Raw genomic sequence first — 6,042 nt, forward strand, 5'->3', positions numbered from 1 at the left:
CCAGTCTGTCTTCCTTCTTCCCAGTCCTTCCCTCCTTTCCTTCCCCTCTTTCTGGTCTTCACAACACTTCCCTAGTCCTCTGCCTCTCCCTGGCCTTCTTTCCTCCCCTCCTCCCACTTTCCCTCTGCCTCCTCCCGATCTTCTTCCCCTTCCCCATTCCTCCCCCTCCTTCCCTCCTCTCCCCTCTGTTTTCTCCTTTCCTCTTCTCTGTTTGCATGCTAAGCAAATGCTGTACCACACAGTTACCCCCACCCTCACCCCAGGCCTTCGATTGTTCAGAGTGTTTTGCTTATCTGTTTTGTTTGAGACCAGCTCTTGCTCAGGCTAACCTCAAACTCAGCACCTTTCTAGCTCAGCCTCCCGAGCTGGGATTACTAGTTTGCATCTTGCTTAGAAAAGAAACTATTTTAATGAGCTAATGTAGGCGCCTCCCCACCCCACCAAGTCTGTTCAGTGCAGTCTGTGGAATCCCTTGGAGGCTTGTGGCAAGGCTACTGCCCTGGGAACCCCTGCCCACCCCAGCTTTCTACTCTTTTGTTTGGGGTGGGTGCACACATTTTTAAGATTCTCTCCCAATGTGCTCTGAGAACCTCAGCTTGGTAGATCCATTTACAGTCATAAATTCAGGGCCTGGGAAAGAGAGCCCTAGAACAAACCCTGGTGTGGTGACTTGTACGTGTAATCTCAGCGGTGGAGAGGCGGAGACACTGTGTGTCTGAGGCTCACTGAGCAGCCTAAATGATCAGTTTTAGAGACCCAGTCTCAAATGTGTGCAGCACTCTTGAGAATGACACTTGAAGTTGTGTTCATGTTCTACATACGTGTGCACACATGTGTGCACAGACATACACGCACATTTTGAAAAAGTTATCCCAGACGTTTTTCTGGGATAATGTGTGACTTTCATTTGGTAAGCACGGGTGACAGTTTGAAAGAGAGGTTGTGACCCTAAGGAACACTGTCTATGGGAGGCATGATAGTCTCGGCTCTGGTCAGCAACAGAACCAGAGCCACTTCGAGCTAGACTGCCAGGGTTGCATCCTGATCAGTCTAATGTATGACTCATTGAACCTTAGTTTCCTTATCTATAAAATGGGTGAATAACGAGGCCAACCTCGTAAGACTTATTGAGACCAGGAAAGCTTCTAGTGTGGGGTCAGGTCAGAATGTCCTTTGAGAGAATATAAAGTCTGCTAGATCCCAGCATCCTTTGAGCAGGAGGCAGTTAAAAAGCTCGTTATAGTGCAAGATGAAGGCTCAGGGGCCAGGACACGGCCCTCAGCCCAGAGCGACTGTTGTGAAGGCGTCTGGGGAGTTACCAAGCTGAAAATCAAGAATCTGCTACCCTCTGCCTTTGTACCCATAGCAATTCTTTTCAGACCAGGGTCAGCACTCGGAGAGCCTCTAGCTAGCCTGAGGTTCTGACCCGAACTTAGAATACCAGGTCCCTACCCTACCCCAACCTGGTGGAGAATGTCTTTCTTGCTGGTAGCAGTGTGCACCCCCTGCCGCTAGGCCTGCAGTCGGTAGCTCATTCATCGTGAAATCAATGCCTATCTTATGGAGAACTTGCTGTGAGTCAGGCCCTGAGTTAAGGACTCAAGCAGCTTCCTCAGTCTCTCAGGACCCTGGACATCGCCTCAGCTTCTCTTACTGTTTGACAGATGAATGGACTCAGAGAGGCTAAGAGACTTGTCAAAGACCACTGAGATAGTTAGGGAGGACCAGGGCTTTGCACCTCACTTGGTCCAGGAAGGATCTTCTGAGTCAGTCCTGTCATCTGACTAGCAAAGGTTGGCTTCCCAAACTGCCCACCATTCTTTCTCTGAGAGACCTGAGTTCCACTGTCATCACGCACCTCACTCCCATGGCTTCTTCCAGGTAAGGAACTGTGTGACATTTCTTGTTCCCACAGCATCCATAGGCAAGTGTCACAGTGGAGATGAGTCAGCCAGGGAGGGCAGCCATGGGGGTGTGAGTTGGGGATGGCTAGTTTACAGACTGGAGGAGAAGAGGAGGAGCAGGCAGCATGGGAGAGGGAGGGAGGGAAGGACAGCCTGGGAGTTCCTGATCTTCCCCTCCTCCTTCAGACCACCAAAGCTGTGTTCAGCCTCAGGCTTCCCCAAAGGTCTTGGTGAGACAGACTCAGAAAGAAGGGTCAGGACAGTGAGAGGAGACAGGAAAGCAATCAGCTCAACTTCCTCTTCTGCTTGGGCCTCAAAGTTACCCAGGTGGCAGCCATAAGTCACCCTGGTTCATCAGTTGTCACCTCAGACCCACTCTTTACAGTGTCAGAAGCACCTTTACCCTGCTTCTGCCAGTGGCAGCGGTGGCAGCTTTCTGTGTACAGCTCCAGGCTAAAGGCATATGACATAGGGCACTGTCATGACTAAAGTTTCTGGCACTCCAAAGAAATCCAGCCAGTCCTTGACTCTATTTTACAGAGAAGGAAACAGAGGCTCAGAGAAATAGTACTTCTGTCCCATGGCCCCGTAGCCAGGATTTAAGCCTATGCCTATCCAGTATTCCCAAGCTGAACTATGACTGAACTCAGACAGCCCTGTCCTCCTCTAACATGTCCAGAGAGGTGCCATCGCTGAGACCTTTCTGCATGGACCCTGTTCCAAAGATCATGTCCAGTGCTAAAAGCTTCTATTAGCCCTCTTCACTCCCTGCTAACCCTGCTCTAACTGTACACATCTTCTTTTTAAATTATCATCACTTATTGCTATACTGTTGTGGATAATGATGAGGAGAGCCACACCGTGGCACACACACTGGGGTCAGAGAACAGCTTTGTAAAGTCAGTTCTTTCCTCCCGCTTTTAAGTAGGATCTGGGGATCCAACTCAAGTCCTTAGGGTTGTACAGCAAGCTCTTTACCCACTAAGCCACCTCCCCTGCCTGCTTCTGACTTTTTGTTTCGCTTTGAGTTCCTGTCTTATATAATACAGCCCAGGTTGGTCTTGAACTCCTTAGATAGTTGAGGATGTCCTTGAACTGTTGATCCTCCTGACTCTGTTTCTGGAGTGCTGGGATCACAGGCACACATGTGTCACCATGCCCTGCTCATGAAAGCATATTTTCCCTCAGGGACCACAGTCCAGAAGTGAGTTGCATGCCCCTCCCCCATCATTCACACCCAGCGCTGGCACAGTTATCACACACTTTCCCATACTCCCTCCCTCTAGGGCACGGAGGTGCTGCCTTTCTTTTGGAGGGAGCCCAGGACAGGACAGATGAAACAGCAGCTGCAGGGTCTCCGTGGGAGTGACCCTCACTGGTGGGCTGCTCCCTACTCCTGTCCTATCCTAAGGCTTTCAGTAGAACATTTTAGCACATTCGGAGTCGAGCTTCTACAGGAACAAGAGGAATCTGAGTTTCCACTTGGCAAACCTTTTAAATCAGTCACCTCACTGGCTTCTCACAAGCTCCAAGGAGCAGTGATGGCTGCATGTCCATTTCCCTCCCAGATGCAACAGAGGGCTACCAGGACGGGGGGTTTGGAGAGGCAATTACCATTAGAGTCTATGCAGGCTAAACATACATGTTGCTTCATGTTACTGTGTGCCTGACCAGGTAAGCTTGCCTGCAGCCAAAGAAAAGATGAGATAACTCAGAAACGTGTTTGAACAAAGGACTCGGGCACACATTTTTCCCGTACACTGCCAGGAACCTCTGGGAAGGACACCCCATGCTGTCTCCATTTATTGGTTGAAGAAACACCAAAGGCTAAGTGGTGGTCTTAAGAATGTTCTTAAACAAATGTGCGTAGTTTTGGAGAAGTGTATGCACAGAGGCGGGCACACTAGGCAAAGTGGATGTTGAGGTGGATGGATAGTCTCTTGTCCCTCAACAGTATTTTTCCAGTTAGGAAGAGGCTCCTCAGCTGTAGTGAGCGGCCTGCAAACAGAAGCCAGAGAGAGCTGGAGAGGTATACCAGAGGGGTCTGTACTTGGCGGTGCTGGCCCAGATACCCTCTGAGCTCTGTGTTCTCTCAGTCTCCCAGCCTATCAGCTGTGACTGTGAGCAGTTTCCCTTCTGCTTGAGATCATGGATACATATCTGTCCTCCCAACAGGGTGGGAGTCCTCTGAGAACAGGGATGCCCTTCTGTCAACTCCAAGGCCCCAGGACTCAGCACTTTTCCAGCACACAGGGCCCATCTGGATAGCTATACTTTCTTGGCAAAGCATTGTGGGGTTCTCACCTCCTGATAGAAACCCCAGCACACAGATACACAGAGCTTATAGGCGCGGTCTACACGGAGCACCATTGAAAGTATAAGTCCTGCCACTGGTGACCCTGCTTGGCTCCACTTGCGTGCTGCTAATGACAGTGAGATCACTACTTCTAATACAGCCTCTTCTTTGAAGAAGCTTGAGTCACTACCCTCAGGTCTTGCTTCTGGGGAAACACTGGGAGGTGTCTCTAAGTTCCACTGACACAGCCAGGAGCCCTGTATGACCGTAGTGCAACAATGAATCTGTTATCCCATCTCTGTCCAGAGGCGAGACTGAACCAGGCCTCGATGAAGCTCTCGGTCAAGGACAGGAGGCTTGGATGTGCACTTCACTCCACACACCTCGAGGCAGGCCTGATCCAGACGTGACTGTCTGAGTGATTCATTCATTAACTGGTCATCACTAGCCAGGTGTTCAGCAAAAGCGGGTGGCACTGTGGGAAGGGAGTTTAGTTGCCTTGGTAATCAGGAGGCTAACAGCCACTGAGAGCTGGCTTGCTATGCACCAGGCACTGTTCTGTTTACTTCTTGCATTTCAAGGGCCATGAAGCCTGCCTGGTAGGTTGGTCCCTCACACATGGTCAGGCTTGGTTAACATGGCTTGCTGCTCTAACTGGAAATCCTAGCAACAGCCACAGGGCACTTCATGTTATAAATTCACACCCCTTTGTAGGTTAGGAGGCAAGGCTTGGAGAGGTTAGGTAACTTACATAGGGCTAAGCTAAAAGACAGAGCCAGGATTTGAATCCGGGTATTCTTGTTCTGTAGCCTGGAGCAGAAAAGCAAAGCTTAACTCAGGAGCCAGAGGCACACTTAGTTGGGTCAGGGTAAGCGGCAGCCACTCTCTGTCTCTGCCCCAGTTCTTAACCTTCAGTCTTGCTTCTCTCCATCCCCACCCTCCTTCCAAGTCTGCTGAGATTATCTCCCATCAGGCCAGAAGGCAAGATCCAGAGGTTGCTCTCAGCAGGAAGCAGGGCCCTGGGCAATCAACTGCTATAAAGGGTTTCCCAAGGAGTCCAGAGCCAGACATGGGATGGGGGTTGTAGGTGCTGTCTTTTTAGTTTGAGAGACTCCTGAAGACCATTCAGGACCCCTCAAGACTCACCTGGTACTCTCTCTTGGCATGGGCTGTTTGATTCCACCAACAAAATACTCTAAAGCCACAGATTGACCCAACCCTGCCACGTGAAGCACATGATACAGCGACTGACTGAGGTAGAAAGTCTCAGTGGGTGAGAGTTCTTGTCATTTGGAATTTACACCAAACTGGAGAGATAAGGGTGGCCTAGGTGACAGATTTTCCAATATCTTCAGCTCTAGGCTAAGTATGAATGACTCAAAGTTTTGTGAACTGGGACTAGTCCTATATATTCTCTTAGACTGTTGAGAACCCTAAGATTTTATTCTTGAAAGTGTTTTTAGTAAACGGTGACGATTGCCGTTAACCGTGTTGTTTTACACGGGGGTGGGGGTGGGGGCGGCTACGGACTAAAGCTGGTTCCCTTCCTTCCATCTTAGACACCGGCCTAGGCCTTTGAATGGGTGTTTTAGAAATCCATAGGGGTATGTTTGCAGTCCGGGAGGAAAGGGGCGCTGTCTTCAGAACTTCCGACAAAGTCCTGGGTGGCGCAGCGGCAGGATGTCCCTGCCCGGGGATCCCCTAGCCAAGCGTGGGTGCGCCCTCCGCAGGCGGCTCCCGGTAGGCCCTCCGTTGCAGCTCTGGGTCCGTCCCCCCCAACCCCTCTGTGCCCGCCCCGGCCACCTCGGGGGCGAGGCAGCCCAGCGCGTGGGAGGGGACGGC

The sequence above is a fragment of the Rattus norvegicus genome, chromosome 3, assembly GCF_021556685.1.
Source record: "Rattus norvegicus strain SHRSP/BbbUtx chromosome 3, alternate assembly SHRSP_T2T, whole genome shotgun sequence".
NCBI lineage: Eukaryota > Metazoa > Chordata > Mammalia > Rodentia > Muridae > Rattus > Rattus norvegicus.